This window comes from Temnothorax americanus, unplaced genomic scaffold, assembly GCF_048541705.1.
Source record: "Temnothorax americanus isolate GAGA-0224 unplaced genomic scaffold, ASM4854170v1 Scaffold8, whole genome shotgun sequence".
Classification (NCBI taxonomy): domain Eukaryota; kingdom Metazoa; phylum Arthropoda; class Insecta; order Hymenoptera; family Formicidae; genus Temnothorax; species Temnothorax americanus.
The window spans coordinates 5,184,788-5,212,572 of NW_027509802.1; the positions used below are offsets into that span (position 1 = coordinate 5,184,788).

Below are 27,785 nucleotides of genomic sequence, written 5' to 3' on the forward strand. Positions count from 1 at the left end.
GCATACGATTTTTTTTATTTTTTGGGAAAACGGTTAACCACCAAACGTTTTTATGATGATATTCGTGACCACCAAACAATTCCGCGTCGAATGAGCTATAAAAAAGTTAAATTGGTTGAAAAATAAAAATTGTCCGGCTAACTTCACACCGGAAATTTCATTTTTATTTTACAGAAAAACGACTAACCACCAAACGATCGGACTAGACTACCAAAAACCACCAAACGACCACCAAACATTTCCAATTAATGAAAGTTCGATACGTTGAAGTTGTCCGGCCAACTTCATAGAGGTTCTAAAAGGGGCATGTCGTAGGTATTGTCACTTTTCCGCGATGCCGATTGGTTCTCTTGCTGCGCTTACTTCATTTGCAGCTGTCATTGTATATTTTGACAGTTGTGTGTATCAAGGGTTATATACAGTGTAATAATAATAGCATAATGTTAAAGCTAAATACACCTGGACACCAAAAACTATGGAGCGCACTTTGCGGACCTCGTCATATCGGCAACCTGGGACACCTAGACATCGAATTCAAGCTTGATTTATAAGAATCGATTTAAAGCTCCTGGTCCTTAAATCGAGAACTCTGCGTTGACGGTGGCGACGTACCGTCGCGGCAGAAATAAGAACTCTCTCCAATGGAGAACTTTGTCCTTTGTGACATGTTGACAACCTATTTCGCGTTGCGTTATATTTCTTTATTATTCGCTCTGTACTTATGCTATAACGTTTAACGTATTCGTGAAACTCGTATAATTTAACGTATGGTAAGATTTGCAAGAAATACATATGCGGAAAGAACATTCTCCACTAATTCTTTCGAGTCGTCAAATGGCTTGTTTTTCCGTATGTTTAGGCTTTGTTTTATGGCTGTTTGTTTATTGTCGAGGGAAAATAATAGTATCCGTTAAATTTTAGAAGTGTGCTGAAACGATCTATAATGATTTTTTATTGAAATGTCTTTTTATTTTAAAAAATACTGTAACATAAAATAGGGTAATTTCTCGCCTCGATAGCAAGAAATTCAATATGGCCGCGGTAACTACCCAGGAGCCTTAAAAATTCCCTAGCGGCAGAATTAAAATTATGTCTAGACATAATCTTGATAAAAATTGGACGAATTAAAATTATGTCTATAAACCTAATAAAAATTGGATAAATTAAAATTATGTCTTGACATAATAAAAATTGGATGAATTAAAATTATGTCTGACATAAAAATAATTCCGCATTTTTATTATGCGTATATATACACATAATTTTAATTCATACAATTTTTATTATGTGTACACATAATTTGTTTTTGAATGAACGTAAAACGTATTTGTTATAATATCCATTATTGAAAATCGATATGCGCGACAAAAGCTCTTGTATATCATTAATTATGTTATTATTTATTATATATATTTCTATCCATATATATATATATATATATATATATTTTTTTCAGTATTATTGTTACATTAGAAAAATTATTGGCGTTTAGGATACGAATCTTTTCCGTTAGTTTGTAAGTTTCATGATTAAAAAGATCATGTCGTATTATTAACATATATATATATATATATATATATATATATATATATATATATAAGAATCGTTATTAATTTTATTATATATCTCTGTTCGAGAGCACGCGTTTGCGCGAGATAGCGCGAGGTAACAGGACGACCACAAAAGCAAGGTGAGAGACAGCAAGTACAGAATAAAGCATATAATGTTCAATAAAATCAAATATGTACAAGTTCTCTACAGTCCTTTTCAGGCAAATGACCGTGAGCGCGCACAGAAGTTATCACGGCAAACGGCGAAAAAGCAAGCGAATCGCAGGTGCGAACGCGAGTGCGGATGGCGAAACGAAAAGCGTGACAAGCGTTTTAGAAAAGCGGTGTACTAGCGGTGATCTGCGAGCGAAATCGATCCCGCGCCGAAGCGGCAGTCGTTTTATCAGCTCCGAGGCGAAACTCCCTCCAGACAAATTTCTACGAATTTCGGGAGGGTGATTGGCCGTCGGAGCCCTAACGTCATTGCGCTGACGTCACTGTTTGCAGTGATGATTCGAGGATCGTTACCTATTTGCGCTCGCTTTGTTTATATAGCATGAATCTTTCTATTGTGTAGCTTGACTTTGTTTGTGCACTCGGTCAGCTGTGGCAATGTTGTTGCTGGCAATTAGCGAACTTTCTGGAGTACGAGCGATAAAAAGATTCATGCTATACTGACGAATTTAATATTGAAGAGGCTATTTGCAATGCGATTGAAATAACATGGTGGAGATTTTATCTCTTCGACCGTCCTCCCTGCATGCATACATGTTGCGCGAGCATTTTTGAATGTCTTACGTCTACTTCCTGACATATATGACGCGATTTTCCGTACTAATTGCACGATCTCAAACAATCTCAATTGCGCGAATCTCAAATATGTTTTGTAAAAATTATGCATAATATTCCTATGCAAGGATACTTGTCTAATTATTTCTTCCTATTGCATTTAAGTATATAGAAAAATATACAATTTCTATGTGTTTGCACTTTATATTTATAGGCACTACTACTTCTATATAGGCACACAGTTATATCGTCTCATATATTATACATTTTTATATATATCTGGCTTTATGTTATAATGAGCAGGCAATTAAATATATATGATCAATTTGCGTCTATGTCTCTTTATTGACTGACATAGTTATATACTTTTAAATCTTTTTCTTTTCTGAAATTCAATCAATTGAATAGCAAAAACTACGTTATCATATTATATATTTTTGGTACGTAGTGTGCAAATGTATTTTAAAATGAAGATTATATATTTTTTACTAAATTATTTATACACACGTGCGGTTTCAGAGAATCATTTTTCGCCAACTCAAATATGTTTCTACTCAACTGTCAAAATATAAAAGATAATTTTATCTAGTTGTGATGTTCGCTCGAATTCCCGAAATAATTTTCAAGGCGAGTACGAATATATATATATTGTATTATACTATTTAATATTTATAATTAATAGAAAATTATAAACGATGCGTTATGTGTGAGAAATTTAATAGAATTGCTTTTATCAAATAGAATTACTTTGCGATTAGTTGAAGGGAATAAAATAATAAACAAATCAGGTAAATTTCAGACACGTGTTATTACAGGTGTCCATCTGTAATTATCAAAAATATCGATACCTGAAGATATCGGTACATATACAGTTGCGAACAACATTGAGTAAGACACGCGAATAAAAATAAATAAAGAATTTTACAGTTAACGACTTATTAACATCAATCATGCTATATTGCGATTATGTTTTATGTTGAAATTGAAAAATATATACAAGGTGTACAACTAAAAGGGTTACAGATTATTATTTTTAAAAAACTATGCAAAATATTAAATTGTTGTTTTCTTTAGAAATAATAGTTGTTAAATATAAGCAAGTCTGTTCAATAGCTTTGTTCAGTGCTGCCATTAGAGTAGCTGTAGAGTCGCTGTAAAACAGTTTAGGTGTCGCTTTATCATTTTTCCTTAGACGCGATAGAGTCACTTCTTATTATTAGTTTTTCTATGTTCTTCATCGCTTTTGTAGTATGGCGTCGAATCGTGACACACACGTATGGTTCATAATAAAGATAACTTTCTTTTAAGTCTATACCAAATGTATTTGTCTCTCACATGTTCTTATAACCATAAAGTCAACAATAGTCCGTAACACTTTTAGCTTTATACCTTGTATATACTGTTTATAAGATTATAAGATATATTGTTTATAAGATTAAAACGCGTAACACTACAAAAAAGCGTGATATTGGTACAAAATTACCTTTTAAAAAAAAAGGTAAAAAAAGGCGTCAAGTACACGCATAGTAGTGTATATGCGTATTATGTTGTTATCCTGTTCTGTTGTTACCTCGAAAAAAAAACAAAGTGGTAATATTATACCTCCAAATACCTTTACCCTGTACATACTGTTTATAAAATCCGTAATACTACAAAAAGACGTGATATCTGTACAAAATTACCTTTTTTAAAAAAAGGCGCCAAGTACAGGCATAGTAGTGTATATGTTGTTACTTCGAAAAAAAGTGGTAGTATTATACCTCGAAAAAACCTAAGTAACAAATGGCGGTAGACGTAATCTTTATATTTATTTAGAAAAATCTCGAAAAAATCTAAGCAGTAGTATCTTTATTTCTAAAAAATTATAACCCAAGTGATACACATCACAAAATTATGTTACCTTATCAAAAAGAAGAGTCGCGTTTCAAGTGATCTATTACAATTACAAAAAAAATGATATCTCTTTAAATTACAGCGCCAATTACAGAGAGAACATATATATATATTGCTTCAAAAAATAATTGTTGCATTACTTTGAAAAATTTTTACATTGTGTCAACAAGAAAAAAATGTATGATAACAATTTTATAAAATTAAAAAATTTTATTTAAATTTAACAAAAAAATACAAGATATTTAAATACAAAATTTACAAGTGTATTTTTTAGTGGTCACAAAGAATTACAGAGGTAACAGTACAAAATAAAAATATTTTATTAAAATATTTAATCCAACGAAAGAATACAATTTGTATTTAAATACACAGTTTATATATGCATTTTTCAATAGAATAAAAGATTTAATCACAAAGAATTACAGAGATAACAATGAAAAATAAAAATATTTTATTAAAATACATAAATTTTTCTTGTAAAAAAACTTGGCGCTGCTAGACCTCGAAATTTTAAATAAATAAATAAATTTATCCTATACTTAATTATAAGCCGCATTATCTGCCGTCCGCGTTGTCACGCACACCCATATCACTCACTCGCACATCCACGCTGATAATCATTTAATATTGCTCCCATCGCATTTTTCTCTGAATTATTTTTATTTATTGTTGTCCTTATTTATTTGAAATTTCGAGGTCTAGCAGCGCCAAGTTTTTTTACAAGAAAAATTTATGTATTTTAATAAAATATTTTTATTTTGTACTGTTACCTCTGTAATTCTTTGTGACCACTAAAAAATACACATGTAAATTTTGTATTTAAATATCTTGTATTCCCTTGTTAAATTTAAATAAAATTTTTTAATCTTATAAAATTGTTATTGTACATTCTTTTCTTGTTAACACAATGTAAAGATTTTTCAAAGTAGTGCAACAATTATTTTTTGAGGCAATATATATATATGTTCTCTCTGTAATTGGCGCTGTATTTTAAAGAGATATCATTTTTTTTGTAATTGTAATATATCACTTGAAGCGCGACTCTTCTTTTTGATAAGGTAACATAATTTTGTGATGTGTATCACTTGGGTTATAATTTTTTGGAAATAAAGATACTACTGCTTAGATTTTTTCGAGATTTTTCAAGATATAGATAAAGGTTACGTCTACCACTTGTTACTTATCAATATTGACATTATAAAAACGGTACACAAACATCATATTGACATATTACTGAGAAATTTTCTCAATGACATTTCTCAGTTTGTTCAACGCTTTCACGAACTAAGCATCATTTCTCAGTTTGTTTGACGTTTTCGCGAACTAAGCATTATTTCTCAATTTGTTCGATGCTTTCGCGACCTAAGTATCATTATACCTCGCATTTATTCTAATAGTGAATATGCTGAAATGGTGTTTGTGATGGTTTTTGTAATAGAATATTTTAATTGGGATGCTATTAAACAAAAAGTCTACGAAAGACCGGTTAATGACATTAATTCTTTACAATAATTATTGAAGCATGTGAAGCAATATAACAGCTATATACTCAGTGTCGCTCTGCCTGTACTGCTGCATGCCGTGATAGAAAGATGCCAAGCTTGTTTTAATGTTCAAGGCCGTCACTTTGAACAAAATTTATAATTATATAAAAATTTTTATATTTTTTAATAATAAAGTATTTATTATATCCTAATAACAATTTTACAAAATTTTATTATAAAAATGTTTAGATGTCAATATCTCTTAAACAAAGCGTTTACAGGCATACCTCCAGAGGAAAATTTTTTCTTGTTTTGAGGTCCTAAGTTCATATTTTAAGTTAGACATTTAACACTGAAACACCCTGTACAATATCTATTCATTAATACAATTTTCTATCTTATACTATTTATTTCATATTTTGTAATTTATATATATATATATATATATATATATATATATAAAAGATTTTTGTTTAAATCTTATTTATTATTAAATTTTTAAATCTTTTGTAACATATACTATACGTCTAATATTATTTTCCTGAGAAATTATATAAATATTTTTTTGACATATGCAGTATAATTGTATTATTTTTTATTGCAATAAAAATTTATTTACAGCATTATCCAAAGTAAATAATCCCAAAATAATGTAAGTTTAATTATGTTAAGTAAATAATTTTAAAAAGGTTTATAATAATAACATTAGTGTTACGATCTATTTATAGAATTATAGAATTAGAACCAGACGATTTTCTTCCTCTGCTTAGGGAAGGATCTAAAACGTCTTCACCCTCGTACCAGTTAGCTGGAACAACTCGCTGTCTCGCACAATACATTTATACTTACGTACATCGTCCCCAACACACAGACTGTAGTGTAGTCGTCTCTTTTTCATTAGATATATGTGTGTTACACGCGTGTAAAATGACTACACGCGTCGGAACCTTTGATCTTGGCCATTTATCACTGCTTGTGAGAAAAAGTCTAATAATAATACATGTATATAGACCACGTACACGTATAAATATATATGTATATCACATATGCGTATTTAGAACCTCGTAGATATATATATATATATATATATATATATATATATATATATATACGTAGGAGAGAGTAGACATAAAAAAGCCAGTATTTTTCAAAATATGAAAAAATGTATCTAATCTGGTATTAATAAAACCTCGAAAAAAACAGTGGTAGTATTTATTATATCTAAAAAAAATCTAAGTAACAAGTGGTAGACGTAACCTCGAAAAAAAAACAATGGTAATATTATACCTCGAAAAAACCGAAGCAACAAGTGGTAGACGTAATCTTTGTATCTCGAAAAATCTCGAAAAAACCTAAGCAGTATAGTATCTTTACCTCGAAAAAACCGAAGTAACAAGAGGTAGACGTAATCTTTGTATCTCGAAAAATCTCGAAAAAACCTAAGCAGTAGTATTTTTATTTCCAAAAAATTATAACTCAAATGATACACATCACAAAATTACATTACCTTATCAAAGATGAGTCGCGCTTCAAGTGATCTATTACAATTACAAAAAAGAAATAATATCTCTTTTGCTTCCTCATAGAGAAAGCTTTGTTTTCGTAAAAAAAAAATTTATTTTGTTTTTCTGAATGTGTTCAAAATGTTCTAAAATGTAAAAAAATTGCAATTTAAAAAAATGTTTGTATGTATGTATGTGTGTATGTATGTGTGTATGAGCAAAATTTACCGAAATTTCTATAACTCCAGAACTAATCAACCAAATCTTAACGAATTATATATGAAATAGGGGTAAAAAAAACTGAAGAATATAATAGAATTAATAAAAATTGCTAATAATTAAGTTCTTTTTTAATAATATTTTGAATTTGCAAAAATGTTTGTTTATGCTTTAATTTCCGCAAATTTGGAGATATCGATCTATTTCTAATTTTATTATATTTTCAGTCTTTTCTACCCCTATTTCCTATATAATTTTTTAAGATTTGGTTGATTAGACTCAGCTTTATACGCGATCAAAGGTCCCTAATTTTTAGAAAAATGTCTGTAATAACTTTAACTTCTGTAAATTTTAAAATATCGGTCTATTTTTTATTTTGTTATATTCTTCAGTCTTCCCTATTTCTATTTTATGTAATTCTTTAAGGCCGGTATTCATAGTCGGGTCTTATATTCAAGATCGTCTTAAGTATAGTCTTAAGGCGTCATCAGCCAATCAGAGGGCTGTATTAGCATCTTAAGACGTCACTTCCTCTATAAGGAAGCCAAGTGCAAATTTCTAATTTGCACCATTTTTTTAACTTTTTTGTCATAATATATATCTCTGCTCATGTACGGTAAAAATGAATGAAATTTTACGTACACTTCTATGACATCGAGAATTGCAATTACGGTTTTTTAAGATTTTCTGGTTATATTCTTTCTCACTTTATCTAATCAAAAAATGCGAAAATATGTGATTGAAACCGTGATAGAACCTTCTTTTTAAATTACAGCGCCAATTACAGAGAGAACATATATTTTTCGAGATACAAAGATTACGTCTACCTCTTGTTACTTAGGTTTTTTTGAGGTATAATATTACCACTGTTTCTTTTTCGAGTTTAAATACAAAGTTTATTTTCAATAGAATAAAAGATTGAATCATGAAGAATTACAGAGGTAACAGTACAAAATACAAATATTTTATTAAAATATTTAAACCCAACAAGGGAATACAAGGTATTTAAATACAAAGTTTATATATGTATTTTAAAAGATTTAATTGCATCGCAAAGAATTACAGAGGTGACAGTACAAAATAAAAATATTTTATTAAAATACATAAATTTTTCTTGTCAAAAAACTTGGCGCTGCTAGAGAGAGAGAGAAAAAGAGAGAGAGAGAGAGAGAGAGAGAGAGAGAGAGAGAGAGAGAGAGAGAAAGAGAGAGACCTTTTACAAATGTAAATATTACTTATTCTCTATATACTTATTCTATACTCATTCTACCACTTGTTACTTCGGTTTCTTTTTTAGGTAAAGATATACTATACTGCTTAGGTTTTATCGAGATTTTTCGAGATACAAAGATTACGTCTACCACTTGTTACTTCGGTTTTTTCGAGGTAGATACTATTGCTTAGGTTTTTTTTAGGTATAGTATTACCACTGTTTTTTTTTTTCGAGGTAACAACATACATATACACTACTATGCGTGTACTTGGCGCCTTTCTTTACCTTTTTTTTAAAAAAGGTAATTTTGTGCAGATATCACGTCTTTTTGTAGTGTTACGCATCTTAATTTTAACAAAAAAAATTACACTTTATAAAGAAATGTGTCTGAAGTTGTTAATATATATATATATACATTGCCGGACATTGCTTTTATGTAAAATATACATCTATATTATGTTTCTTGTATAAAGCGACGATGCAACGATTGCAACAAGCAACGATGCGACGAGCGACGATGCGATGATCAACAATTGCGAAACGCAACTTTTGTGTTGTGGCGCCTTCGCTTTTATGGTGCATAGCATTGATTGGTTAAATTGACTGGTAAAATGGTAACATTGGGCGTGTTCAGCAGACAAAGGGAGCTTTCCAGCAAGCGACACAGGTCGACACAAGCATCGTTCTATCCTTCTTTTTTGGTAATGAGCAACAAAGATAAAACGATACTTGTTTCGAGTTGTGTCGCTTGCTGGAAAACTCCCAAAGCAGACCAGTAAGCGCTCAGTAATTCTGTAATATGATTGGTTCTTGCCTTTAGTTGTTTAATGGTGTTGTGAGGAGTCGATTTTAGTTTCGCGCGCGATCGATAGTGAGAAGCAATGCGTGCGAACATCGATAAATTGAGACATCGATACAATGGCATCCGCTACTACCGGCCAAGAGCGGGTACGATCGTCTCTTGTCAGAACCACGAGACACACGCTGCTAGTCGGAACCATTCCTAATCCTTAATATTACGTATTATATTATTCGTGAATAAAGGCATAATTATATTCATAATCAAGAGCCTTCATTACTTTGTTGTGCCTACGTACAATCACAACAACTGGATTTGAGACAGGTATTCATAGTCAAATCTTATATTTACAACCGTCTTAAGTACAATCTTAAGATGTCATTAACCAATCACAAAGCCGTATTAGCATCTTAAGACATTACTTAAGACGGTCTTAAAATAAGCGACTATGAATATGAATACCGACCTAAAGAGTTTCGCACATGAATTGCCAATAATAACCATTCATGCAAAATAAAAATAATGTGTAATTATTCAATAAAAGATAAATAAGTACAAACATATAAACAAGAGATAATTTGTTTTTTCTCTTTCCTTTAATAACTTTTTTTATTTCATATTATATCACAATGCGCGCGATAGTCGCTCGAGTTCCACAAAATTGTTTTGCGAACAATTCTTCCACAGGTTGCTTTTATCTAATTACTTATCTAATTATCAGATTACAGATTAATTACTATTACATGATCGTTTTGTTTAAGCGATTATGTGGTTTGTTTAGTCCTCATACATTTTATGGTATACTGTAAAATTGTTCTTCCACGGATTTTGGAATTTCCGCCTCAACATAACGTATCATCTACTATCTATAATATACGATGCTATATTTTTATTATACATTTGTTAATTTAATATTTATAAAATAAAAGCATGTAAAACATGTATAATAAATAAAAATATAAGATTCGAACAATTGCTATTAATATAAAAGAAGTCGCAATTTACTTTTAGAATAGAGATTTTGATTCGCAAATATCGATCTCTGTGATACATAATAGTGATTCAATAATCGGTTCATTTGACTAAGAACAAATTAACAAATAAAATAAAATTCCTTCTCCAATTACTTCCAGATAAAATAATGCACAAGCTAATAAGTGTTCTTACGATTTTATTAAATTACATCTTATTTATAATGCACATACACACATCTTTTATCTCAGCGTAATAAACGTCAATTTATCGATAGTAGAAAAATATATTACTAATTATATACACACTAGCTTAATTTAGACCAAATTTTATGTGATCGCGCATGTATCTTTTATATGTATATATATATATATATATATATATATATATATATATATATATAATATATTCATTACATCAATTTACTTTAATCTTGCCTTAATTAAATAGGGGTACAATATATATACAGATAAAAATCTGCGATTGATTATATCGAAAAAAGATTAAGATTAATTACGGGGAGAGAGGCTGAAAAGCAACGCACACGGTCAACTATCTTGAGGCACAAGATAAGGACAGTATGTTGTGTTCGTTCAATTACTCTTAATAAATGTGCAAAAAATTTGCCATATTCAATGATTCTCAAAAAGTACATGTCTAAATAGAGTTAAGCATATTATTTGTTAATTAGATTTAATATACGCAATTTAATAAAATTTAGTCATTGTTTAGAGTGTTGAATTGATATTAATACTCGAGGCACGGTGGACCCTCGGAATAAAATTTTGTAAATATGAAGCCAATTGCTTCAAAATCATGTGACAATAAAGCCTGCTGCGACAGATGTAAAACATTCAATTTAGGTTGATGAATCCGCCGTCGCGTGGGATTTGCATCTCTCCTCTCAAAAGGTGTGTCTTACTCTTCCGTGGATGGTGAAGCTAAGCGAACGGCGTTACGCATAAAAAAATTGTTTACTGGGAAGAATTTATTTGGTTTATAAGGCAATCATGTAAAAAAAAAGAACAGATAAATTTTATTCATTTCTTTCCTTTAAATTTTAAAAACATACATCTATTCATTTACGAGCAATTTGATCGAGCACATGTGCATTACTTTTCAGTCTATTCTCGCTTATTGAAAAAACCCGATATGAAATTTCGGGTTGAGAATTCATCTCGCAAGGTACAAAAGCGTGGCGCTAAAATAAATTTTTAATAAAAAAAGGAAAAGAATTAGTAAAATGACTTATACAAATAGCAAAGACTGTAAAATGATATAGAGATTACTGCGTCATATATATATGTATATTAAGGTGTGTCATTTTAGAGCAAATTTTTTTTCATATCACGAATAGCAAGCATATATACTTACAGGAAGGTAAAATAAGATACCTGTTAAAATTTTAGCCCTTAATATTAATATTAACAGGTCGCTCATCGTGATTTTTTATTTTTTATTTAGTAAGATAGAAAAAATTTTATAACTTTTTAACAAACAGTAATACAGCATTGCGCCATATAGATTTTCTGTAGTAAATTTACCGTTCTACAAAAAAAATCTCTTATTTTTTCATTTTAACCGTTCAACAGATATTCAATGTTAAAGTTTGATAAATTTTATAAAACTTGTTTTTGCTTCTTATGAATTTTGTATCATATCGACTATCAAAAATTATGAAATAATCAATACACATTTTTGTAGAAAATTTAACGATCTACAAAAACGGTCTCTTATATTTTCTTCATAAATATGTAATTAATCTTCTACAAGCTGATGTTTTAAAGTTCTTTCTACAGTACTACTTTCTACAGTAAATATTATATATATGTTTGCAAAAGCGCATCTTTTATGTGTTTTTTCTTTAGATAGCGAAACTTCCGCTTTTCGCTTGGCGCGAGTTTCTCCTACCAACATTGGGTTGTCGTAATACATTGCTCTGTAAAGAATTTTGACTTCTGGTCGTTATTCCTTTCCTCAAAGTTGCAGAGCTGTTTTGTCGATTTTGTCCAAGTAATATCTTCGGTAGTGCCATTTTTCAGATATGACGAAACTTTAGTTCCTTATCTAATTGCTATAATTCACAAACATACATATAATTAGTTTATATATAGTTAATGGATACTTTATTACCCACAAGGGGTCTAAAAGAGCGTTTTGTAGGGACGTACCCAACCCTGTACAGTTTCATAACATCCTTTCTCACCTCTTTTCCAACATACACAAAATGGCGTTTTGAAGGGACGTACCCAACCCTGTACATTTTCCTCATCCTATTCCGTCCTGGCTCTTGGCCTTATACATTCTCATGCCCTCCTTCCCCTTCTCGTTCTTTACCCCTTTCCGTCGCTGCATCCTTTCCTTCCATTGATCCTATATCTCTTCTTCTTTTATTCTGGATACTTCAATGCAAGTTTGTTCCTTCTTCCTCCTTCCATCTCGATTCTCTGTCTCTTGCTTTTCCTTACCCCTTTCCGTCGCTGCATTCTTTCCTTTCATTGCTCCTACATCTCTTCTTCTTTTCTTCTGGAGACTTCAATGCAAGTTTATTCTTTCTTCCTCCTTCCATCTCGATTCTCTGTCTCTTGCCTTTCCTTCCTTCCAAGATCCGCCTTCCTTCTAAACAATCAAATCAAGAACTAGTTGTATGACACCTTCCTTTCCGTTCTCTTCTTCTTCTTACTTCCTCTTCTCTCTCTTCCGTCATTCGCCATAGCCTCTTCCATATTCTCTGCCCCTCCCTTTCCCTTCTTACTTTCTTCCTCCCCTTCTCGGACTTCCGGCCGGATCATCTCCTCGTAGGAGTTCCTACTGTCCTTTTTGCTCACTTCCTTTGTAGTCGCCGCTTCCATTGCTGTTCTCTTCCCCTTTCTCTTCTGATCTCTCCCTCATTGGCATAGCTCTTCTGCATTTCCCTGTCTTCTCTACGTCCCAGGCGTGCCACTCACAGCTCGTCCGTTTCTCCTCCCCTCCTCCCGTTTGCCTCGGCCGCCACGGTAGCCACGCCATTCGTCACCACTCGCGCAACAATTGTGCCCCGACAGCCCGCAGTGGTGCCAACCTACTCTTTTGGAGAGGTCAGCACCCCGCGCCATCGCCGCCCCAGTCTGCGCTCGCTATCATCTAGCGTCGCCTCATCTCTCGTCTCCCTCCGCATGTCTCGCCCAAACTCCGTCCTAACCTTCAAACTGCCTCCTCTTCGAATTTCTCTGTTCTCCTCTCACGCTCTGTTTTTCTCACTTCCTTCATTTCCTCGGCCTCTTCTGTTTTCGCCCTTGTTTCAGTCACCTCCCGGCGGCTTCCTTCCTTTTCCTTTCCTTTTATTCCAATCTTCTCATTCTTCCATCCTCGAGCCATCCGCTCACTCCAACGATCCGACCGGAAGTCCAATTAGTTTATATATATTATACATAGTTTAATTTATATAGTGCATAATATAATATGGAATGTTTCAGAAATAAATTGTCAAATTTGAGGAGCATATTCTACTAACAGTAAAAATAGAAAAGTTACAAATTTTAAGTAACATTAAAGGAAAGGGAGACGTAAAAAGAAGGAAGATAAGAGAGATAAGTGATTTCAAAGTACAACAGATAGTATAAGTAAATAAAAGAGAGAAGGAGGACATATAAAATGTATATATGAAATGAAAAGAGAGCATTTTTATCTTTTTCTAACTCTTAAAACTGGAAAAGAATAAAAAACAAGTTAAACCGATAATAACTTACAATAATTCCTTCGCGTAAACGGGATTGATCTCCTCGGCATCAGCTTCCTGCCGTCAATATATAACTTGCATTCCGCTTCTGCATAATCGACGATACATGTCCATTTCGTGACATCTAGCCTTAGCATCTTTGTGATATCGTCATCATTAAGATTTTATCGTATCCTATCTTCTGAAGAAGCCCATCGAAAATTCTTGATATGTATAACTAGATGACATTCAGAGCACTGGGCAGAAATCACATATATATTATATATATATATTCACGCCAAACTGCATATATAACATCATGTTATTTTTACATTTAGGAAAATTATTTCATATTAACTCAATAGGCGTTAAACTTGCATACATAGGGAGTTTTCCAGCAAGTGACACAAACCGACACAAACGTCGTTCTATCTTTCTTTTTTGGCAACGAGTAACAAAGACAAAACGATACCTGTGTCGAATTGTGTCGCTTGCTGGAAAGCTCCCATAAGTGAATCTTGCGTTTTATGTAAAATTTGTAAGAAACCGGTAATCTAACCTATACTACGTTTACGCGAGCGTTACTTAATTCTGTATAGTAACTTACGAAAACGATACGATAACTTACGATAATTCCTTTGCGTACGGGATCTCTTCGGCATCAACTCCCTGCCATCAATATATATCAGCTGTGCAACATATTATGTACGCGCGGCAGAAACACCTCCTGTGAACAGGCTCCTTGATCTCCTCGGTATCAGCTCTTTGCTGTCAATACATATACCTCTACAAAGTAAAAATGTATTGTATAATCAGAATACTAGCAACGTGCACAACTTCATTTGAGGTTATAATTGGGTACAACATTCATCGCACGATACTGTTATCATTGCAAATCGGAAACGTACCTCGAGTCCAGCTCTTCTGCGATCAACGAAGTCGGGATCGAACGTGTCAGTAATCACTTTCTGCCAAGCGTAGAGAACCTTCTTTTCCGGCAGCGGTGGTAACACGATGTAGGGATACGAAATCTCCAGATAAGCACGAAGCAATTCAAATTCAGTATATCGCCGGCACGATTACGGTGTGTTACTGCCGTTTCGCGTACGCGCGTACGCTGGCGTATGCGCGCGTTGTCGCACCTTACCTCGTGACAGCGTGCGGCTCGTGCAAACGTTAACGCGCGGCCGCAATCGCGCGGCAGAAACGCCTCGTCTGAACAGGCTCCTTGATCTCAGTATCAGCTCCCTGCCGTCAATATATATAGGTTAACCTGTATGTAAACACTCACGTAAACGTAGTATAAACAGTAAAATAAGTAACAGTAATATATAGAATAAGATAATTATAGGAGATAATTACATAATAAAACAATTACCTTGAATTAATCGTCGCGTCGCGTAAAGAGTCACGGTCGGTCTCGCTCCGCACGTACTACGTTTTTTTTTTTTTTTAGGATGTTCTCTCGGTTGAGAGAAATTTAGTGCCTTTGGTCCCACCTTGGAACCATATAGCACAACGATGCTTGACCTATGTTGTGTCTGTTCTCTTATTTAAATAATCTTTCCTATCCTTTTAATATAGTTATATATGCTTCTAATTGTGACCCATTCCTTTCTTCTAAGTGTCCTTGTAACGTATATTTCTTCGTTTATTCCTCTCAGTCTGAGCTCTCTATCCAATTTCTCCCTCTCCTCGTCATACCTGTTACACCTCCATAACACGTGATCAATACTTTTACACTCGTTGCCGCATTCGCACCTGGCGTCTTCTATATACCCCTTTCTTGCTAGCGACTCGTTAACGTTGTAATAGTTACTTCTCAATTGGTTAATCGATGTTATATAGTATCTTTTTTCGTTCTTCTTGTGGAACCAAGGTTTCTTCTTTTTTCTATTGTAAAAGTTTTTAAAATAGTAAATTTCTTTGAATCTGGCGTCGTTAATTAGAGTACCTTGTGTTTTATTCCAAATTTCCTTTTTAAATTCCTGTTAGAAATCTAGAAATGGTACTTCTATTTGTTCATTTGCTTCCTCTTCTGTCGCCTCCTTTGCTAATTTGTCCGCCATCTCGTTACCAGTGATTCTTACATGAGCTGGAATCCACACACAGACTATCCTTTTCTTCTTATCCTTACGTAGTCTGAAATGTCTTTCTCTTATTTCATTTATGTACCTATTTTTGTATACACTTAAATGATTATTCCGAAGTGCTTGTAGTACTGCCTTAGCATCTGTCAGAATCGCTATATCCCTTGATCTGCTATCCGCTTCATTCTCCATTAGTTCTAATGCTGCTTTAATTGCAATAGCTTCCGCGGTGAATGTAGAGCAATTCTTCGGTATGCTAATATTATAGGCCAATTCCTGTTCTTCTATTACCACACTAGCACTTATCAATTTTTCTTTCCTTTTCTTGGATTTATCTGTATATATTACTGTGAATCCATCTTCCATTTCATGTATTGTTTTAATCTTGTCCAGCAGTTGTTCATCTGTCATTCCTTTTTTCTTTCTACAATAACCCGAACTTAAGTCTATATGTATCTATTTCGTTAGTGTTTCATATTCCATGTTGGATATTTCGAATTTTCTTCTTGCTCCCATTTTTTTCTTGCACCATTTTATTCTTCTCCAAGCTTTTCCTATTATGCTTCTTTGATGTAGTGGTTGTCTGTATCTAGCGTAGTCTTCATTTAAAACTAATTCTTCTATTTTTTTACATAAGTCTTCCTCTCCATATATACTATAATCTTACTTAGAAAATTTCTAGCTAATAATTCTGCTCTATCCCTGAGTAAAGTCACTTTTGCCTCTGCTATTATTACATTATTTGTGGTGTACTATTTCTATACCCTAATGCTGTTCTAATTCCTAAATTCTGAGTTCTTTCCATCTTAAGTTTTTGATTTTCTTTTTTAGGGAAATAAACAAAATTTCCATAATTCGTAATTGATCTAATCATGCGTTTATATAACATCAATGCTGTATTTACCTCCATACCTTTTGATTTCTTATTCAAGTATACCATTAATGAATTCGCTTTACTAACTTTACCTTTTTCTTCGTGTACTTGTTTTGTAAATTCTAGCTTACTATCTAACCATATTCCTAAGAATTTAGTTTCTATTTTTGCATATATTTTCGTATTTTGTAGTTCTATATATGCATTATCACAACCGCCGTGTTTAGAAAATTGTACTAATACTGTTTTCTTTGGTTCTAATTGAAGACCTAATTCAGTAAGTTGTTTGTTAATACTATTCACAGCCTTTTCTAACTTTCTTTTATTCTCATCTCTATTATGTCTTATTACGTATGCTGCTATATCATCTGCAAATTGGACCGATTCATACTCTACTTGTTCTTTATTAGTTACATTGTATGTGTATAATGCATACAATAGCGGACTAAATACTGCTCTTTGAGGTAATCCCTTATATACTCTTCTATGTTCTGATTCTTGACTATTAATAATAAATTCCGTATCTCTATAATATAACCATTTACCTATAAATTTCCTAATATTTTTCGGGCAGTTAAGTTTTTTTAATATTGTTATTAGAATATCATATACTACGTTATCATATGCTGATGATACATCTAAAAAGGCTGCAAGAATATATTGATTTGTATAAATACCGTTTCTTATTATATCTGTAGTTAACCTGACTAGATTCTCTGCACATGACCTTTCTCTCCTAAATCCATTCTGATTTTTCGTTAGTTTATTATTTCGTTCTGCCCACCAAACCATACGTTCATTCACCATTTTTTCCATAACTTTTCCTACGCAAGACAATAATGCAATTGGTCTAACTTTTTCTTTTCCGACTTTATCGATAAACATCGTCTGATATTTCCTCCAATCTTCCGGGAACCATTCCGTTGTCCATACTTCATTACATATTTCTAGCATCACATCTTCCATTTCTTCAGTCATATCTTTCAGCATACAATATTCTATACCATCTCTTCCTGGGGCCAATTTTTCTTAATCATTTGTAAAGCTCTTTTCAATTCTTCTCTTGTAAACTTATCTTCCAGGATGTCTGCCGAGTTGTTTGTTCTCTCCTGATCCAACATTTCTACTTGAACACTTGACGGTGCTAATTTATCAGTTTCTTTTCTGATTTCTTCTTCTCTATTTTTATTAGTACAACTATTCCAATTTATCTTCTTCTTAACGTTTTTAAAAATTCTCATTTTATTCCATACATACGTTTGGCTCGTGAATCTATTAATTGATGCACAGAATTTATCAAAGCTTTCTCTCTTCTTCGTATTGACGATCTTCTTCGCTTCCGCTTTTGTCTTGTTGTATTCTACTAATGAATGCAGATCTTTCTTTTTTTTTTAAATTTTTTTAACGCTCTTTGTCTTCTAGTCATTGCTTCGTCGCATTCTGCATCCCACCATATCACTATTCTTCCTCTTGGTTTTTCTTCTGTCTTTTTTTTATTCTGTTCATCTTCTTTATTTTGTCCTCTTCTTGTTCTGCCATCTTCTGTGATGTTTTTGACCGTTGTTTTAATAACTTTGATAAATGCTGAATATTTTTCTTCTTTGTTGATCTTATTTCCAAATAATGTCTCTTCATATTCTTCTATATTATCCTTAATAATTTTGTTTATCATATATCTATATTCTATCCATCTTGTTTTTTTAGTAGAAAACCTGTTTGTCTTCTTAATATAGTTTTCTATTTCTGTTGTTATTCTAATTTCGACTGGATAGTGATCTGAGTCCCACATATCATCAATTTGTTCATATTCCATTTCGTCACATATTTTTGAAGTGGCAAAAAATAGATCTAAATTATTTGCATGTTGTCCTATTGCACCCGTTCTTGTTAACGTATTTGTATTAACACATATATATTCATTATCGTACATGTTCTCGTATAAAAATTCCCCTTGTTTGTCAATATCGTAACAATTCCATACCGTATGATGAGCGTTAAAGTCTCCTGCAATAATTGTCTCTAAATTTTTTGTTTCAAATTTATATATATCTTTTCATATTCTTTCCTTTATGTTTCCTGGTCTTCTATATACTGCTACTATATTAATTTTTTTTTGTATTAATAAGTCTTATCCCTATAATATCAAATATGTCATTTATATTTTTTCAACCATTTATAATTTCAAATTCTATATTTTCTCTAACACTAATTGCTACTCCTCCGCTATTACCTCTACTCAATTTGCAATATGATTTAAAACCTGGAATATATATATTATTTTTATTACACTTTGTTTCTGTTAATATAATTATATCATATTCTTGTGCTCTTTTAATTATCTCATTTTTCTTACCTTGAAATCCTCTACAGTTCCAATTAACTATTTTTAAATTGAATGTGTCGATCTCTTATTAGTACTGTGAGGCGTCCCGGAACCGGTCGCCTACACGTGCTATTTGATTCTCTTGTTCTCTTCTAAATTCTTTCATGATATTATTCACTACAATCCTTTGTCTTCTAATCTTGTCCTTCTAATTTTTTCAATCTAATTCCTGTTCTTTCTTCTTTTGCAGAATTTCTTGTTTAATATTTTCTCTATCTCTCTGACCCTTTATTTCTGGTTCCCTTTGTTCTGCATCCTGTATCACTCCTTGTATAATTCTCCTGAATTCCAAGTCTCGGCTTGAATAGTACATTATTTTAGCTACCAGGTTTGTAATAATCTCTTGTTTTCTATTCAAGCCTTCTGGAGTCTGTGGTTTTTCCTGTTTTTCTTTCTCTGAAGAATAATGCTCTGATTCTTCCTTTGATGTCTCTTTATCCCATTCTTCCTGTTTTTTATCCGCCTGTCTTAGAGCTAATCCTCTTTTATTTTTTGTTATTTCTTCACTTCTATTATCGAATTGTTTATAGTAATTATCTTGTTTTATTTTCCGAGCCACTTTATCTTTATACGTATTGTTATTTTTTTGTTGTTTATCCTCCCTATCTTTTTCATAAGTAATTATTCTTCTGGATGATGATGGAGGTTCTTCCCATCTTCCTTCCATTTCTTTTCTTGGCGGTGCTAGTTTTGGCCATTGCGCTGGTTTTTCGTACCTGTCGTATGAATGTTCTGAGACTTTATCCTGTTCCCTTCCTGCCAATATCCTATCTGCCTCCCTACGTGAGACATTATTGTATCCCATTGCTAGGTTTATATTTTTGTTCTTCTCATATTCTCTACACATCCTCCATGTAGATCTGTGGTTACCTCCGCAATTTCTACATTTCACTTCTTTTGTGCAATTTCCATAAGCCTTATCTCCGCATATTATGCATCTTTCTTCACTCTTGCACAATGCTTTTATATGTCCAAACCTAAAACAGTGTTTGACTGACGATATAAATGATCTAATTTTAACAACTGTTCTACGTCTAAATAGATCTAGACTTCTGCGAACTTTATCGCCCACAAAAGTAATGATCAAATTTCCTGTGTCTTCCTCAATTAGAGTATTTTTTTTCTTATACATTCTTTCTATCTTCAGAACATTGTCATGGTCATCCATTGAATCCCATAAATCCACAATACTGTCTCCCCAATCGGTGATCACGCCTATGAATTTCGATCACCTTTGATTGATTTCCGCGGATAATCCTGTCTCTCTTGTAATTTTATTAATTGCCTCTAAACAAATATTTGCATCATTATAGTTCTTAAATTTACAAATAGCCGTAGTTTGTGACAACATAATAATATTGTTAGGGAATATTTTTTCCTTTCTTGCTATTTTCCAAATTTTAAATTTATTTTTACCTCCTTTTGTCTGTACTCTGTCTTTATTCAGTCTAAGTACTTCGAAATTTTATTGTTTTCCGCCATACCTATGTTCTTGTTGATTTTTGCTTTCTGATTTACGTTAGCGGTACACGTGGTATTCGCATGTTGCACATCCTCCATATCTACCTCCATCTCACTCGCCGTTGCACTCGCCGTTGCGTATCTAGAATCTTCCGTGGTGATATTATCTGATTCGTGCATCGACTCTTCCGTGTTAACGTCATCGCTGCCTGATTGGCCGTCTTCCTTGTTGTCCATCTTCATAGTAGTCTGTTCTTGCAATGTCTTGGCGCGCTTTTCCTTCGCCATCTTTTTCGGTTCTACAAGCTGCCAATTTCCTTCCTTTTGCGAGAATCCTTGTGTGTCTTCATCTACACAATCCTTTCCGTCTTCGGCTGTTCTTTTCTTTTCGTTTATTATCTTGGCTGCTGTATTTTCCATTGGTGCTTTCTTTGCAGCACTTATTGGTATCTGTGTTTTCACTTTCTGTTTAGCTTTCATCTTCCCCGGCCCAAGATAAGTCTTATTCCCCCCTTCACGGGGGGAAATTGTCTTTATCCCCTTTGGTCTAACTATCCTAACGATCGATTAAATCCCTCACAAACCCCTAAACTACTTCCCGTATTCGTTAATAAACCTAAAAAATTGATAAAACTTTTCGCGGTTACTAGCTAGGTTAAAACGCGTGTGTTCGCTACGGCGGCCATCACGCAACTCTCGCGTACTACGTACTACCGTGTCTCTCGAGATAGGTTAACTGACGAACTGACTGACAGCTGACAGCGCGCTAAACGCACTATCTGCACTCGAGCAGTACACACACGTATACATATGTGCATATCGAAACTGGCGATACTAGCATCGCCCCTGGTGTCAAAAAAGTGAAAAAGACGCGATTCCAGCCAATGAAATGATGGCATGGCATGGCATGAGAGATGGTCGACGTAGAAGAAGTATTGGTATCTTAAAAATAAATTTTCACATTTGGATTTTGCATCGCAATATCTCCGCTCGTAGGGCACGTAGCATAATATTATAAGAGAAACCCCCCCCCCCTTAATTGGACCCCAAGCTATTGATCAAGCTTACTTAGAACTTGATCCGTTCATTCGTTATCGAGATCTCAACATCTCGAGTACTCGCAACCCGTCGCGTCGCGTAAAAGAGTCACGGTCGGTCTCGCTCCACGTGTACTTGGCGCGAGACACTATATACCGTGTCTCTTGATAAAACCGCTTTCTAACTTAAGTTTACTTATTTATCTATAAGATCAATTTAATAAAAAGCTTGCATTTTATTTGATGCATAATTATTAATATTATTAGTATTATATTATTTCTAATTTGCACACTTTTTTTTAAATTTGAAATTTAACCTTTTTATGAATTGAAAAATAGTCAGCTTAGTAGCATAAGTGGGGTTTTACAATTGACGCAATGTCAAATCGATGTTGACTTTGGGAGTTCAGGTTACATGGTCCTGCATATATGAACTTCGCGTATGGACCTTTGATCGCGTATAAAACTAGATCTAATCAACCTTAAAGAATTATATATGAAATAGGGGTAGAAAAAACCGAAAAAGATAATGTAATTAGAAATAGCCCAATATCTCCAAATTTGCGGAAGTTATAGTTATCACAAACATTTTTCAAAAAATTATGGGCATTTAATCGCATATAAAGCTGAGTCTAATCAACCAAAACTTAAAGAGATATATATGAAATAGGGGTAGAAAAGATTGAAAAATATAACAAAATTAGAAATAACCTGATATCTCAAAATTTGCGGAAGTTAAAGCAACCACAGACATTTCTCAAAAAATTCAAAAATTTATAAAAAATGAACCCCTCTACTGATCATCGCCAAATTCAATATCAACCTTCTTTTAATGATACTCTACATTTTCTTTTTAAATTGAGCCCGATATATTAAAATTTGCGGAAGTTAAAGCAACCACAAACATCAAATCCGCGCGCGCGCGCGCGCACGCACGCACGCACGCACGCACGCACGCACGCACGCACGCACGCACGCACGCACGCACACACACGCACACACACGCACACACACGCACTTACTCAAATACTTTTAGTTGCACAATAGGCCTAGTAATGTTGTTGCTGTATGTTGTTGCTTGATAAGTACTGTACTTATTGTTTTTTGAAAATAAAATTATTATGACAAATTACAAAAAAGTAGCATTGTTATTAATCTATCCATTTTACAAATATGAGTCGCAGTAAAAAAACAATTGCAATTTGTAAAATTGAATGGTGTTATTGTATTAGGCAGAAAAGAAGTTGATGTTGTAACAAAAAATTATTGAATATGTAGCATTTGGATAATTTATTATTCTATCAACTTAAATTTGACAACAAAAGTTGGAATGTGTTAGGTCCCGAGGGAGAGGGTGTAGCAAGGAACCGAAGTAACTTTTACGATACGTTTATTCTTCTTACTCTTCACTACAGAGACGGGGAGTATATATGTATGTCGCGTACGACGTGCTGCCCGAGATGGCCGGTGCACACACACTGCCTGCTGCGCGCGCGTCGCGCCACCTGCGCGAGATCGGCGCGTCCCGCCCTAACAGAATGCAATACAGACACTTAAATAAAGATTATGACACACACACATGCGTTATTTCTACATTACGGGTAACGTAGTTTTCAGCAACCAATTCACCGATGTTCAAGCATTTGATGATTATTGAAATGTATTTTTGGATTACCTAGATGTAATTTAAAGTCAGAACCATGTCCCAGATCGCTGGCGCCTATTTGTTTTATAGACAATTATTTTTTTATTATAAACAAAAAAACGTAAAAAAATTGTTTCCAAAAATGAATTTTCTAACTTAATATTCATAAACTACATGAATTGACGAAGATTCCCTGAAAATTTCATGTCTCTATTATTAAAACTCGAAAAGTTATGCAATTTTGAACATTTGAAAAAAAACTGATTTTTTAATCAAAAATATTGAAAAAATCGCTGGTAGCGACCTCTAAAACTTGTTTGATTTTGCTCAAATTTTGAGGAAAATTCTTTTTTTAGGTAAGCTTTGATATTTTGAAGTGCGTCGCAAAAAATAAAAAAAAGGTCTTTTTTTTTTAAATTACCCTAATATATATATACATATATATACATATATATATATATATACATATATATATATATATATATATATATATATAATATGTATATGTATACACATATAATAATATATAATCATATACAATCATATATAGTCAATAGGGGTATTCAAGTAAATTAAATTTTAACTGTTTGACAGGTTATGTTGGGTTAAAGTCGAGTAAAAAGTTAATTAATTAACTTTGGGCGCGCTACTCTTTAAGGTAGCGACCTTACTCTTGTATATTTTTTCAAAAGCTGTAGAATCAAAAGTGAATTGATTTGTTCCATATATTATAACTTGGCACTGCTTGACGTGAGACAGTGCCGTGTCTCTTGATACCGTTTTTATACCACTGTTCGTCAAATTTTAAATACGATAAACAAATGCCATTTATTGGATAATCCGAATTTAAAGTTTATATATGATTATATATAATCATATATAATCGACATGGATAAATGCTTCGTATATATATAATTTATATATAAATTATATAAACTCATATATGTATAATCATGTCAAATTGTATATGAAACATTTATATATATTTAAGGTAAATATGCATATTAGGTCAAACCTCACCGATGACTTTGACCTTGACATATGTTGTCAAGGTCACCCTCCTGAGTGACCTTCAGAAGGTTTTAGCCGGCGGTCATTGTTTATTAAAAAGTTATTAACAAAAAAAAGTTTGGCGACCTCACCGATTTCAATGACCTTGATATATGTTGTCAAGGTCATGACCACGAGTGACCTTCAGAAAGTTTTAGCCGTCGCTCGCTATTCGTTAAAAAGTTATTAAGAAAAAAAATTTGGAAAATATAGCATATATAGGTGCATATATAGGTTAGTTGACGCGCTTTAAATACTTAAATCCTTTTAAAGCGCGTCACTAACCTACATAGGTACGATTTACTGCTTTAAATGTTGTGTTTTGGTAAAGCAGCGATTTTTTCGCAAAATATAGTATTCTCTGCTTTAACAAAAAAATTTCAATTTATCAACAATTTACTGCTTTAAATGTTGTGTTTTGGTAAAGCAGCGACTTTCTCGCGAAATAAAGTATTCTCTGCTTTAAAAAAAAAACGTAATATTAGTCATTTATGCCTTCCAATACTCAAAATATCTGCTATATTTTTCAAATTTTTTTTGTTTATAACTTTTTAATAAACAATGACCGCCGGTTAAAACCTTCTGAAGGTCACTCAGGAGGGTGACCTTGACAACATATGTCAAGGTCAAGGTCATCGGTGAGGTTTGACCTAATATGCATATTTACCATATTTAAATATATTTTAATCGCCTGTATAATATATATAATCATATATAATCATATAGGGTTATATATACTTTCATATGAATCTTATATGTATATCCATACATGAGTGCATATATGATCTATTGTTCATATCTAGTTATATTTGGAATTATATATATGCCCATATATAATTTTATATAAAGTACCAAATTCATATTATAATTACATATAATCATATATATTTATATAATTATATATAATCTTTTTTCCCGAGATTGTACTGTAGTGCATCCAACTTTGTATCCTAAAGAAAGCTTAACGTCTTCATAGCCCTTTCTTTGTCTATCTTTAGAAGGCTGTCGTTATCATAGAAGTCTGACAGATGCTCCAGTATTCGTTGATCATTTGAACGCCATTTTCTCAGGTGGAACTGTCCACTTTGAAGTAATTGAGACAACTGCTGTTGTAAAGCCTTGGCCTCTTCTATTGTATCTTCACCAGTGATGACGTCGTCCATATAGAAATGTTCTAGTAGGGCCATTACTGCCTTCGAAAACTTCTCTTTCTCTTCTTTTGCCAATTGTTCCAAACTCTTTATGGCCAAAAAAGGTGCGGATATGGTGCCATACGTTACCGTGTTTAGTCTGTAAATTAGAATTGGAAAAGACGAATCCGGTCTCCAAAGGATCAGTTGGAAATCTCTGTCTTCCTTACATACTAATATTTGTCGGAACATTGCCGCTATGTCTGCTGTTATTACATAGCAATGCGATCGAAAACGTAGAATAATGCAGAATAAATCTTTTTGAAGATTTGGTCTGGCCATCAGCTTGTCGTTCAAGGCCGTTCCCAGAGTCGTCTTCGTTGATGTGTCGAAAACGACACGTAATTTTGTTGTCGTGCTGTCTGGTTAAATCACTGATTGATGCGGAAGTATGTATGATTGCCCAGGTTTATAGTCTGAGTTCATTTCTGCGAGCGACATATGTCCCTGTTTTTCATAGTCCTCCATGAACTCGACATACGCATTCTTCAATTCTTGATCTCCCTTAAATCTCCTCTCAAAGAATCGTACAGCCGTCGTAGCGCTTGATTCTTCGAATCGCCTAGCTTGACTTTAAGTTTCTTTGGAAGTGCTACGATAAACCTGCCGGTATCGTCTGCTTAACTAATTCCATGAATTGTTGTTCGCAGTCAGTTTCTTCCTTGGTGAGACTCCGTTTTTCATGCGTCTCCTCTTGATTCCAAAAACGCTGTAATTGCGCTTTGAGCTTTGCATTTGTTACAAGACCGCAAAAGCTTCTTGGGGTTTCTAATCTTGCGTCGATGAGTTCCCCTCCTACGAGCCATCCTAACAGTGTATTTTGCAGCCTGGGTATTTCCCTTGCTCGCTGAATGGAGTCCTTGCAGATTAATAGCCAGAAAAGTCCTGCACTAAAAGTATATCCACCGTACAGGGCACGTGGAAATCTGGGTCTGCCAGACGCAATCCCTCCGGTAAACAAATTAGCTTTGTGTTGATCTTGACTTGTGGAAGTCTTTCTGTTATTGTAGGCAACACAAGACATTCGATTGTTACGTCATCGTAATCTGCGTGCATCGATCTAAGTTTCACCTCAGCTGTCTTACCGACATTTGTCTCGGATCTGTTTATGTCACTGATGAGCTCACTTTGCCTTTGCACTTCAATTTGAGCTTGTTGACGAGTTCTTGTGTTATTAGATTCGATTGTGAGCCTGCATCCAAAAGCGCACGGCATACTTGCGGATTTCCATCGGCGTCTCTGATTGTTACATGAGCCGTAGACAGTACCACGCACGATGTAGGTTTTTGAGCGAAATTGGTCACAAGAGATGGCTCTTCTGTGTTTTGCGAGATGGCATTCTGAGTGCCATACATGACTACTGACTTCTTCGACGAACCCTCGTTTGACTTTGGATCAGCTGTCGGCTTCTCTTCCTGATCGGAATGCAGTAACGTGTTGTGCTTTTTTTGACATCTTTGGCCTTTGCTTAAACAGTTTATGCATATCTTTTCCGCTTTCACCTCTTTCATTCCGTCCGAACACGATAACTGTAGAAATTCCGAACATCTGTAAACCTGGTGAGTCTTACGGCAAATTGCACAGTTCTCTTGAGAGGTGGTCGCTTACTTTTTCTGTACCAAAACCTTCGATGCATTTTGCTTTCCTTTGTTTTTATCGATCATCTCTAGCGTTCGGCATTGCTCACTCAGAAACGTCAAAAACTCCTCCAACGTAGGTCGGTTTTCTTTGTCTCTGTTAGTCTCTTTTTTCCAACTCTTTTGGGTATTGAAATCCATCTTGTTTTTCAGTAAATGTATGAGAAGCTCTTTCCATTGATCAACTGGAAGCTCGAGTGTTTGTAGAGCTTTCAAACGCGTTCTGACGTGAACGACCAACTGTCTCAATGTAGCTGGTTTGTCTTTCGATATGACTGAAAAGTCAAACAATTGATTTAT

At 33.5% G+C, this 27,785-nt stretch overlaps 1 protein-coding gene and 1 long non-coding RNA gene across 4 annotated transcripts in view; one reads left to right on the forward strand and one right to left on the reverse strand.

Annotated features, from left to right (window-relative positions):
- The window catches only part of LOC143907091 (uncharacterized), a 122,213-nt gene that overhangs the window by 60,932 nt on the left and 33,496 nt on the right, over positions 1 to 27,785 (forward strand). The gene's annotated exons all lie outside the window — the stretch shown is intronic.
- LOC143907086 (uncharacterized) lies at positions 12,071 to 15,894 on the reverse strand. Of its 2 annotated transcripts, XR_013259715.1 has the most exons (5): positions 15,497 to 15,894; positions 15,027 to 15,391; positions 14,747 to 14,904; positions 14,150 to 14,375; positions 12,071 to 12,495 (listed from the first exon to the last, which is right to left on the reverse strand). It is a non-coding gene; the product is annotated as an uncharacterized LOC143907086 (long non-coding RNA). The 2 variants fall into 2 exon arrangements; XR_013259716.1 differs by lacking the exons at positions 14,747 to 14,904; positions 15,027 to 15,391; positions 15,497 to 15,894 and adding an exon at positions 14,726 to 14,744.